General features: G+C 46.8%; 1 protein-coding gene across 8 annotated transcripts in view; it reads right to left on the bottom strand.

Moving 5' to 3' along the window:
- The window catches only part of Ctif (cap binding complex dependent translation initiation factor), a 266,010-nt gene that overhangs the window by 133,182 nt on the left and 120,186 nt on the right, over nucleotides 1–12,642 (bottom strand). The gene's annotated exons all lie outside the window — the stretch shown is intronic.

Raw genomic sequence — 12,642 nt, 5'->3', positions numbered from 1 at the left:
TCCTGAGTCCATCTGGTACCATTCCTACACATAGACTCTAGCAGGGGGGCTTTCTCACTGGGCAATCCCAGGCTTGTGCCCAGGCCTTCTGCCCAGTGTGGGTTGAAGACTATACAAATACCATCAAGCTCAGGTTCAACACTCGGCATGCATTAGCTTCCTAAAGGCAACTTTCCAGTCCTACCAAATCAGTAGCCGCTTAGGTCTCCACTCTTCCCTGCTGCTGTCATTTGAGAGGAGGGATTGAAATCTCTGGGGGAACTTGAAAGAACACATGCTTCACCCTGCTCTCCAGCACAGCTAGGGGGATGGGGAACCAGCTGGGAAGAGAGATCCTGAGCTCAGCAGAAGCCAGGCTGGGCTACCGAGATGGGATCCCATCAACCCAGAGCCTCTCTGCATATGACACACCTCAACTCCAGTCTTCTTGGAAAGTACCATCAGACGTGGATGACAAGAGGACAGTGGAAACCTGTCTTGATGACTGTGGTACCGTAGCACGGAATGCTTCCTGACACATGGCGGATGATATTGAACTATTTGTTGAGGAAGAAAAAGACAAGAGGAAACTGAGGGAGCAGGGGCTGGAGCTGACTGAGGCTGCTGTATTAAACAAAGGCTCTGCAGGTGAGGTGGTGGAGATATTGCTCAGGAGAGGACCTGCTGGGCCTCAGCTAGGGCCACACACCCCTGTTCTCAGCCTTGCCGAGCCTAAGGCAGGGAGGGCCTTTGGGGCCCGGTATACACTACCTAGGCAGTTAGCTGATAAAGGTTAAGCTCTAAGTTCATATTACATTGCCTGCCCTTTCACCTCAGAGGGGTGTGTGTGTGTGTGTGTACACACACGTGTGTCGAGCACATACATGTGGCGGGTGTGTAAGTGTGCATAGCTGCTGGTGTTTCCAATCCCTTCCTATCTGCCCCAAGGAAGTTTAGAAGTGTCTCATCCACAGAGCTCAAGGCAACAGCCGGTCGGTTCACAGATCACAGTGCTTGCTTAACCCTCAAGGGAGACTGATTTTTCTAAGCAGTCCCACGAGCTTTTAGAATTAACTAACTCATTAATTAATTTTGGTACTGGGTACTGATCCCAGAGCAAGGGCTCTACCACTGGGGTCCGTTCTAATCCCTTTTTATTTTGAGACAGGGTCTCAATAAGTTACCCAGGCTGGCCTTGTTATGTAGCCCAGGCTGGCTTGAAACCATGAATTCTTTCTTTTTAAGCCCCCTTCACAGCTGCCATTATAGGCCAGCAGTACAAGGCCCAGCTCCTGGATCTTTGACTTCTGGCTGTTGGCCATGGATGTAGATCCAGTAGTTATCCCCCCGGAACTCCCTCAAGGCTGATTAGTATTTTCTCTCACTGCGTATCAGCTCTCAAGGAAGAAAGCATTACACACATATACTAGGAAGTCTTGTTCCTGGTGCGTTAAATTTCTCCCAGACAATACAGGACCGAGTACTAAACAAATGCATTCATTAGGGAACAGAGAGGTCATGAAGATGATGGGCCTAAAAAAAATTAAAGACTGGATATCCTACACAGAGGGAACGACAGGGGTGCTGAGCTGGAAGGAATCTGTCTTAGTTAGGGTTTTACTGCTGTGAACAGATACCATGACCAAGGCGACTCATAAGGACAACATTTAATTGGGGCTGGCTTACAGGTTCAGAGGTTCACTCCAAGGTGGGATCATGGCAGCATCCAGGCAGGCATGGTGTAGGAGGAGCTGAGAGTTCTACATCTTCATCTGAAGGCTGCTAGTGGAAGACTGACAGGCAGCTAGGATGAGGGTCTCAAGCCCACACCCACAATGACACACCTACTCCAACAAGGCCACACCTCCTAATAGTGCCACTCCCTGGGCCAAGCATACATAAACCATCACAGTACCCAAGCCTGACCCCTGACCAGTAAGCCCTTCTCTGCCCATTCGGATACATCTATCTGCCTGTTGTGCTTGGCAGTCAGAAATCCAGTTTCTCTACTTGTTCATGACTTGGTATATCCTGCCTCCATATCCATATCCCCATTTCTTCCAAGAACGTCTATAGCAAGCGTGAGAACAAATGGCTTCCTTCTCCTTAGCACACTCGGGTGGCAAGACGGGAGGGCTTATGAGTGCTTATTAGTTGGCTTAGAAGAGCCAACTAGACTTTAGCTCTCCCATGCCTTCTGGGCATGAGGGAAAACAAGACTCAGAGAGCCAGGGTACATCCTGGGGGTGTGTGTGGGGGGGGACCCTACCAGCTCCAGGTTTCTCAGATGGGCTCCAGCTCTAGCCAGAGATGTTGCAAAGGTTAGCACTCCAAAGGAACCTTAAAGCCTTTGGGAACTCAAAGGGCCAGAAAGATCTCAGCACCGCCCCTCTGAGGACAGAGGCTTCCTCCTGCTGGGAGTTCTGTTTTTCCACCGCTTCTAAGAAGTTGCCCCATCAAGGTCCGTCTCCACATGGGCAGGATGTGTGGGTCACGTCCAAACAGAAATAAACAGGTAACGTTTCTAAAATTCCTGGAATCTCTAGACTGTGCAGCTATTTAGAGAAACCGACAAGCTTCAGAGAGAAGGATGGAGGGAAAGGCCTGCTTGCGATGTTTCAATTGGCAATTTTCTCATAATTTATTTTTTTTAATCAGTGGAAACTCCTTAAAACAATAATACCGTAGCTGGAGTTCCAATATAAAAACACAGATAAAAGCAGGGAGGGATGAGACCTGGAGACTGCTCAGAGCTCTGTAGCCTCTCCTGCCATCTCGTCCCTCCCATGTACCCTGAAGCATGACCCTGCTCCACCCACCACGGACACACACACAGTGCGAGGCAGCTCGCAAGTCAGTGCTGACCACTTTTCTAGATGAGGTGTAACTGACAGATTCCGGTCAGGTTTCCGTGGAGCCTGGGATCTTCCTGAAATGGCATGCGGTTACTATTTCATTCCTGACAGTACCTTGGTAAGAACCCACAGCATAACTGGTCCCCAGGCAGTCTGGGCCTGGTTCTAGAGCTGGGTCCTTTATGTAAGATATCTTTAGACACTGTCATTATCTAGATCTGGAATGTCTCCTGAAGTGACATTGAAGGTTTTGGTCACAGCTTGGTGCAACTGGGAGGTGGTAGAACCTTTTAAGAGGAAGGGGCCTAGCAGGAGGTCATAGGTCATTGAGGGCAAGGCTCTGAAGGAGACAGGGGATGTTCTACTTTCACTCTTCCACACCTGGTTATTAGGTAGATGCCCACTGAACATGGATATGGATTCTCTGGAATCACTCACTACAGCTGAATTTTTCTCCCTCGCAGGGTCCGATCTGTAACTAGGAAGAATGCACTCCACACGTATGAGAATGTCCTGCTATCCATGTCATGCTGCCTCACCACAACCAGAAGCCATGAGTACAGTCCAATCATAGATAGAAACAACGAAAACCATGAGCCCAAACGAACCTTTTCTCTTCGTAAGCTGGTTACTTTTGGGTATTTGTTATAGTCACAGAAAGCTGACATATAGATCTCCCAAGGCAAGAATCTCCTTCTGCTTTACCATCAATTTTCATTCCTTAAGGATACAGTCCACAGAATCGAAGATACTGCACACACCTTTTAGGTGGCCAGGGTTTTGGCAATTGATAAGCCTGGACCTCACAGAACAATCACCTCGTGAAGCTCTTCTGTCTGTTGTGTAAAATAAGGTTGAAAAAAATCTTATGTTTCCCCTCTCCTTTGCTGTGACTATGAAGCTTTCCTTTGAGTCAAGAGTTGGAAGATTCTTCTATCTTTAAAATATTTTAAATATTGTTTATTGTTACTCACAACCAAAAACGTTCTAACTAATTCAACATGGCACGACTTTAGGTGTAGTGGTTGACCTCACTGAGTCCATACGATGTTAACAAAACACGAACGGCCCCTTCCTTTCTATCCCCCAGGGGCAGCCATGACAGCACAATTCATCGGGTAACTCAGATACAAATGACCTTTTCACTTATTCATTTCTAAATAAAGCAAAAACTAAGCAGAGACATCCTTGCAAAGGACAGGAGCCAAGAACTATCTGGTTAATGGCGGAAGGTTGGTTCTGGGTTATGTAGCATGGAAAGTCAAAGAAGCGATAAGTGAGTAAGTATGACCGCCAGGGTCTTCCTGCAACTGGGGAGTGTGGAGAAGGTGTCTGTGTGCAAAGGGGCCCTGGAAGGAGGCCTATGATTCTGGGTCAAAGACCAAATCAGACCAAGAGGCCTCAGACCTCCTTTAGGGGATGACCCCAAGTCCTGTGTCTTCTAGGATGCAGCCCATCTGGGTTCAGGATAGTTCTGGTGGCTCTCAGACGTGGGAAGGGACCCAGATAGGTGGCCCCTACTTTCAGGACATGGAACATTCACAGCGGTCTTGGAAGCATGCCTTGATCAAAAGGGACAGCAATGACAAGGCAAAGCAGGAAGAACCCAGGAATTGTAGGGCTCATGTCAACCAGTTAACCACGTTCTCAGCTCCTAGGTTGTGTCCAGAACATTCTCAGGGGACCAAAGAACAGCCCATTGCAACTCAGCCTCCTCCTCCCAAATGTTCAACTGTGTTTCATTCTGAGATTGCCACCTGTCCCCCCCCCCCCCCCGCCTCCCCCTGCTGTCCTGTCACACAGGACTCCTTGTGTAGCAGAATGTAAGAAAAGCAGTCTGGAAGGATACTCAGAAGGTCCAATGAGAGAGCTATTTTAGACAGGCAGTGATCAAAGGTCATACCAAGATCTGACACCCATGGCCAATGCAGCATCCTTGACAGCAAGCTGCTTCTGATGCTTCTAATGCTAAAGATTATAGAGGAGACAGCTTTTGACTAGGCTTGGCTGAGAACCCACAGGGACAAGCTCAGTGTTGGTACTGGTGGGTAGTGGTGGGGGTACAAGAGGGCCGAAAGGCAGTTCCTGAATCCAGAACCAGTGGTGTTCTAGTCTATGTGGGCAACGAGTGTCTGAGGCTCAAAAGATACCAAAATCCCCACGAGTGCTGGAGATGCAGCAGTGAGTTGGGCTAAGGACGTCTGCTCTCTGGTAGGGGATGGGCAAACAGTTCAGAAGCTGCACCTACTTAAAATACATCATTTAAACAGGAAGTGCACTGAGGAACAAATGTGAAGATAAGATGCTTTAGACCAAAGGCAGGGCTGAGGAAAGTTACTTAAGACCAAAGTGACCAGATCCAGAAAGAGTCGAGAAGGAGACCAAAATATCCGCAGGGGGCCAGCAAGATGGCTTATTCTGCATGCCTGATGATGTGAGATACATCCTGAACCCATGGTGGAAGGAAGAACCAACTCTGACTGCTATACATGTTCTGTGATATAAGTGCATCCCCACACCAATGCACACAATGATAATGTAATAAAACAGAACAGTTTCAAGTTTCAAATGGATCATTCTTGCTCTTCTTATTCTTCCCTATATATAAACTGGTTTCTTTAATAATTTTTTTTCCCAATTTATACTGGATTTGTAGTCCCCAATATTTAAAATCTTATATTCCAGAAAACTTAGAAAACTGGAGAATGGGTGGTTTCAACTTTGCCCAAGGACATCCTGGAGGATTTAGTTTTGAAATGAAGGTGGTCTTTCCATGGACTAATACTGGCTCTCTAGGAAGAATGTTCTTGACAACATCTTGGTCAAGTGTGTGTCTAACTCACTCAAATTCACCTACAGGGAGCTGGAAGAAAGAGCACACAGGTCTTTCATGGGCTTACACACTCTTGCTGCCGTGCAGGGTGCACACTCTCACATTAGCATAGCGCTGTGAAGCACAGAAGACTCTTAAAAGCCATTTCGACTATCAGTAACCATTTTTACGAAGCTCCAGGCCATTGAGAAGCTGCAATTTCTCTCATACTGTAGACCTAAAGAAAATCTCTCTGGTTGGGTTGGCCTTAGGAATGAACCTTAGCGACAACCTTGTCTTTCTCCGTATGAAAATCAAGTGTCCACATCTACTCAAACACATCCTCTTCTTGCTCATGGCACTTAGTCAAGATGAGCAGTATTGGGTAATGGTTCTTTAAGTAATTCTTCATATGCTTTTAAAGTGCACACAGGGTTTTTTTTTTTTTTTTTTTTTGATTATTCACTAGAAGAATTATCAATTCTTCTATCCTTAGCTGTTGCCTTCTCTTAGACGACTCATCAAATTATAATTGCTTTGTGTGGCCACTGATTGATTACCATACAACCCTGAGATGCCAGTTGCTCCTTATACTTTAATTGTCCCTTTCCCAAGCCATATGAAAGAGAGTTGTCCTACTCTAGTCCCAAATACTTCCCAGGCTACCCTGCAGCTGGGCTATCTCTTGTGACAAATTTCAGTCTAGTAAAAAGTCTCCTGTGGTCACCTTCCCCTCATGGGCTGACAGTTTTCCTCGTTGACAAGGCATCAGGGGTGTCCTGGATTCTTGTTTTTTTTTTTTTTTTTTTTTTTTTTTTTTTTTTTTTTTTTTTTTGAGGGCTCTGCAGGTTGGACTTTGGGAGGACAGCATTTTCTGGTCTCATCATCTAGCCCCTGCCTGACTCCTGCTCTTGATGGCAGTATCTTGAACTAGATCTGTAAGGCCAGAGTGTTTACCCTGGTTTTAAGGCATGGGACCAGATGGCAGGTAGAGGCACTGGGGCAAGCTGCTAGGATGGTGGGGCTGATATTCCTTGCTGCCACACAGCTTTTGTAGCTGTAGAGGTGATCATACTGTACTCAGTCGGAGGATGTGACTCTTCAGACTCCCACTGTACCACTCATGGGCCTTATTTCCGGAGCAGCCCACCCAGGAGGAAAGACCTGGCGACTGCTTTCATCCCGCTGGCCCGGAGAGCCACTTCATGCTCTATTGGTGAAAACACAGCAGAAGGAGAGCTGGGCTGGAGCCAGGACATGGCAGTGTCCGCAATGGGGTTTCAAGGAGCCTAGGGATCTGTCAGCCAGGGATCTCCAAGGATCTCCACACCCCTCAGTCACCCCACCACAGAAAACGTTTCTCTTTCTTAACTTGCAACATCCAGCCTTCCCAAAGGACCAGCTTTTATCCCTTAGCACAATGCTCCCACCCTCCAAGGCTGGCTCTAATTCCCTTGAGAATGAGTCCATGTGGTCACAACAGCTGGACAGACTCCTTAACACTTCGTCTGTGGTCTGAATAGTCCAGGTAATTGCTCACGAGTTCACCTCCCCAGCAAAGCTGTGTAAACTTTCAGGAGCTCAGGGCCATATTTCCTTTACTTGAATGCTCACGATGTCTGAATAGGGCCTTACACACTGTAGACTTCCATAACTGCCTCTGGAAAGAAGTTAAGACAATGGATAGCCCTGGATGAGTCAGATTTGGGCTATCCCTGTCCTATCTATATAGACTAAGAACACTTACAGGATAACCCATATGGGATCCAGGAACCCATAGTCTATGGTAGGCAAGGCACTATTTCTAATTTTAGCTTTGCAAGAAGTTAGATCTTTGATGGCCCCATCAGCTCTCAACCTAATATACAGCTGGGTTCTTAACAAAGGCTACCTACTCTTCTGTTAAATAGGAATGGTGGTGATTGTCCTGGGTCCTTTATCCTTACTCTGACTATAAGATCTCTGAGGACCATGGTGGCCATTCCCTGGCATGCTGGGGCAAATGGCATGCCCACAGCTCAACTCTGTGCGTTCTCTGCCTTATAATAAATGTCTCAGTTTTGCTGAGCAAGTCCTAGGTGCAAAGTAGCAGACAGCATAATCCGGCATCCTCTCTCTGAGCTGGTGTCCTCTTTAGAATAGAGAACTGGATACTGGCTCTTCACTGTGAGGAAGAAGTAATGGAAGCAGGTGATGTACTGTGCTCTTGACCAACTCTGCCCATAGAGAGAATGGTCTAAGGATATCCAAGGTCCATGGAGTGAAGGCCACATATACTATGGTGTCAGTGTCCCCAAAGGGAAGGACTGATCTGCATGTCTGTGCAAGTAACATGGGTTCAACATAGTGAGATCGGAAGCTTGATCATGAAGTATACAGGGCTCAGGTCCAAACTGGGACCAGGAGTCAGGCATCAGCTGGAGTTCCGCTTACTGGTCCGCACTTGGTTATTGTCATTGATTATAAAATGCAGCGAACCCCCGCTCTATGTCCTGGTTTTGTAATCTTTATTGACATGAAAGGGCTGGGGTAGAGGCAGATTGTAGCCAGGACTACAGCGTAGATAAAACTGGAGGACTCTGGAGACGCCTAGGGTCCTATCTTCCCTGTCTGAACCCTTGGCTCTATCCCCAGACTCACAAGGTGAATGCCCTAGATGCTCAGCGGAAATCTTCCAACCGATAGATTGGATGAGATTATAGTTGGAAAAGTAAAGAAGAGCTTCGTTGTGTGGGACAAAACCTGTTTGCTCTGTCTCTTGCCTTTTCAATAGCTACTTTGTGGGTCACTGCAGGGCAGCCAGAAGACAAGGAGACCACAAAGCTATCCTTGTGCTCAGACATCCTTAAGCCGGCTCGCACGTGCAGAGGAGTGGCCCTGACAATGAGGGGAAGCTAGATTGCCAGCTCTTTCCTTCCCCTACAGCATGCCTGATAAATATACGCCCTTCAGCTTACTGAGTGAACAGTTTCTCCTGGAAGATACTCAGCAGGAGAAAGGGGATGCCTGCACGGATCCTAAGTCATTACAGTGCTAATCACGATGACTTCCGCACACTGAGGTGAGCATTGTGCTTTGCACAATGAGATAAGTTAAATCTCCCAACAGCTCTGAAGGGACGGTACCATCATGATCCATCCCCAACAGGGGTGGACAAGGAGACGGGCTTTTACTAAGCAGCAGTGCCAAAGGCATACAAGCAAAAGACAGAACCAAGGTGCCAACTCTTTTAAACACGAGAGCTGCTCTGCCTATAGCTCAGGATCAAACAGAATAAGATATTCATAAGAATGACAGCCACCACACTCTGCAGCACGGTAATAAGAACCACTCAGAAGTCAAGGAAGGGACTTGAGCTCCCAATGTCAATTTACGTAGCAGGTACTCAGCAAATGTCGGCTGACGGAATGGGGAAGTGATAGAGACAGTGTTAACTGAGGTCTGGAGTGGTGGTTAAGTGCTACTGTGGGTATCCACTCTGCAGGGAGTTATGGTGCAGAAAGCACACACTCATGGGGCTGCTGTTCTGGGCACCCTGTTTACTGTATGTCTCTTCTACATTAAGACAACAATGGTCGTGCTGTTGAGCCAAATGTAGCCAATAGTAGGAGAAAATACTGGACCTCCCTGACCAGGAGGCTGTCCAAAACACAGCAAAACAACCCCCAACCCTCAACCAAGGAACCTACCCAAAGTAAGAAGCATGGAGTCAAAGACAGTTCCCAGTTAGGAAGAAAGATCCATAAAGGTCTTAACCTGGTGTTGCACGCTGACACAGAGCTACACAGAGCTGTGCTTTGACTAGAGGTCCTATGCCAAATGTCTTTGGGATATTAAGCAATTGCCTCAATGTGTTAACTCCTCAGTGAAGCCAGATATTTTAAGGATATGGATTGTCTCTTTCTTCAGACTATAGTATGCTCAACCATGTCGGAAATTCAGCATTTGTTCCTTCCCAGAAAGCGAGCCTGACCTTTTGTCATGTGGGAGTGGGCCATTAAGGATTCTCTGACGCATAAAAGGGTCTTGCTGGGTGATCTGTGTCAGTGAAGCCATTGGTGTTAGCCTGCAGGCTTACTAGGCAGTAGCAGCCCCATGACCTACTTGGTGTCTATTTCCCTCAGTGTGGCTGGAGCAGACAGTGATCTGACCTACTTTTTGGGGCACCATGGTGGCGCAAGAAGAAATAGAGGAGAATCTGAGAACCCGTGCTCAGGATATTGAAGCTTGGCCTTCTGGTGTCTGCTGGCGCTGCCCTGCATCTCTAGGCCCTGCTCAGTGCAGTCCTATGTTCCAGACTCTGCCACACACTACCATACCAGAGGAGGTACAGAGCCCAGCCTCAGCCCAAGCCTCTAACCTCCACAGTCTATGCGGATTTGATCTGGGGCCTCCTAACTCTCTACTGGGAGGCCACAGAGCAGGTGGCAGCTTGTATATAGCCCAATAAGGTCACAGGGCGAAATCGCTTAGGCCGGAAGGCGGCAGTATGTCACCAAGACCCTCCCTCCGTATGGGCTCTGCTTTGAGGGGCCACTAAAAAAATTACAAAGAGCCTAAAGAATGGTTTAAAATTTCCCAGCATATGTGTCATGTCAATGTGCAAACTGCAGCCGGGGAGTCTATGCAGGGTCCCCCTCTAGAGCAGGGGTTGGCAGACTTTTCCTGTAAAAAGCCAGAGTCTTAACTATTTTAGGTTTTGCAGGCCATATGGTCTCTGTCACAACAACTCAATTTTCCCAGCCTATAGCAAAAGCAGCGCAGAAGTGAGGCTGTGGTCCAATAAAACTTTATAAAGCCTGGCGGAAAGAGGAGTTAGAGTCCAGGTCAGGTCCTGCTGGCCCCACCTCTGGGGACCAGCAAGGATGCTAAGTGCATTTTACAGCAGTTGGGCCTCTCTCTCTGCCCTGCCCCACTGCCAACTCATTGGTGGCTTCTTACGTCTGAGGGGTGCCCAGCACCCTCACCCTTTCCCTCTCCTGGTTTCAGGGAAGAGCTAGAAGAAGATAAATAGATTGTATTTACATTCATATCCAAAAAACCAAGTTCAGTGGCTTTTAGCCCTCTCTACTCAGCCTGTGGGGGAACTTGAAAGCTCACTGTTACCTGGGTTCATAGGCAGACTCTGATGCTCTTGATACAGGGTGCAGCCTGGGCTCCAGAGATCTGGGGCTCTTAGGTCAATCTAAAGGGTTGCCAAGTCAAGAGTCATTGCCTCAGAGCAAAAGGAAACAGAAGCAGGCAGCAGAGTTTTGTTCTAAACAAGTCAAGGGGCTTGGGCCTCTCCTCTGTGGGGGTGGAGAAAGTGAGAAACAGGTCCCAGGCCTTTAAAACTGTGCCTCCTAGAGCCCTATGGGTAAACTGGAGATCAGGCAGCTCTCACTATGTTTGAAAAGGTCTACAGATAGACCTTGAAAGGTAGTGAGGTTCCTTAGGAAAGAAAGGGATCTGTTGATACATGTTAATCATCAGATAATTATCAAAGAGCCTAATATGCAGTGTGCCAATCAATCAGCACACCCATGAACACACACACTCACTCACATAAATCACACTCACACACACATTCACACACACGCACACACATTTACACATATACATACACATACTCACACACATTCACACACACACATCGATCACACTAACACACACATAAAAACTTACACACATATTCACACACATAGATATATATATTCTCAGACATAACTTATACAGACACACATTCACACACATACTCACACAGTTACACACATACACTTACATATACTCATGCACACACACAATACAACACACAAACTCAAGGGAGATGAGGTAAACATGGGTAAAAGAAAAAATAGCCATCCCCCCATTTTCTAACTGTTTCCACCCTTCTCTCTGGGTTACAATCGCTCTGGGATATCACAGTGCATGCCAATAAAATTGGAATGTCTAAGGTAGGAAATTGGTACCAATCTCAGTCCATAATTTGTTGCTGTTTTTTGAGACAGCATTTCTTTGTGTAGCCCTGGCTGTCCTGGAACTTGCTCTGTAGACTAAGCAGGCCTAGAATTCAGAGATCTACCTGCCTCTGCCTCCCAAGTGCTGGGATTATAAAGGCGTGCACCACCATTGCCTAGCTTCAGATCATTTATTTTAAAATACAATTTCAATGTGCAGGAAAATTTGGAACTCACTGTTACCAGGTCCTATGGATTAATATGGTTCATAGGCTGCCAGCAGCAACAGCGTTACCTGGGGCTGGACAGAGATAAACAAGTCTGGGGCCTCCCCTAAGTCCTCTGACTGGGGGTCTGCACGTTTAACCAGATCCACTTGCTGTGTAGACGTGCTTCAGAGCGGGAAATGTGATGAGGGAGCATAGGTCCTGTACTCTGACAAAAGCAAAGATTCCATAATATTCCATCAGAGTAGTCAGGGGAGTTTTCTTAGAAAAGTGAGACTATAATAGAGACTCTGAAGGGTGGGAGAATCTGAGGCAGAGAGGTTTTGGTTAGGAGAATTAAGGAAGGCTTCAGAGGCAAGAAAAGACTAGATCTATGTATGTGTGTATATGTGTGTGTGTGTATGTGTGTGTGCATGTGTGTGTGTATGGTGTGTGTATGCATATGTGTGTGTGTATGCATGTGTATATGTATGTGTGTTGAGCATGCACATAAATGTGTGCATGTGTGTATATGTGTGTGGGTGTGTATATGGTGTATGTGTGTATATGTATGTGTGTATGTGTGTGTGGGTGTATGTGTGTGTATATGCATGTATGTGTGTGTGTGTGTATGGTGTATATGCATGTGTGTATGTGGGTGTGTGTATGGTGTATGTATGTGCATACATGTGTATATGTGGGTGTGGGTATGTGTATGGTGTATGTGTATACATGTGTGTGTGTGTGTCAGGCACACACATAAATGTGTGCATGTGTGTATAACAAGAAATAGGAAAAGGGATTAACACGGCTTTTACAATTATAAATGTAAGTTAAATTATATTCACTCACAC

This window comes from Arvicanthis niloticus, chromosome 14 (assembly GCF_011762505.2).
Source record: "Arvicanthis niloticus isolate mArvNil1 chromosome 14, mArvNil1.pat.X, whole genome shotgun sequence".
NCBI classification, from domain to species: Eukaryota; Metazoa; Chordata; class Mammalia; order Rodentia; family Muridae; genus Arvicanthis; species Arvicanthis niloticus.
Note: the sequence above shows the minus strand (reverse complement) of the source record. Positions and strands in the feature narration are given on the sequence as shown.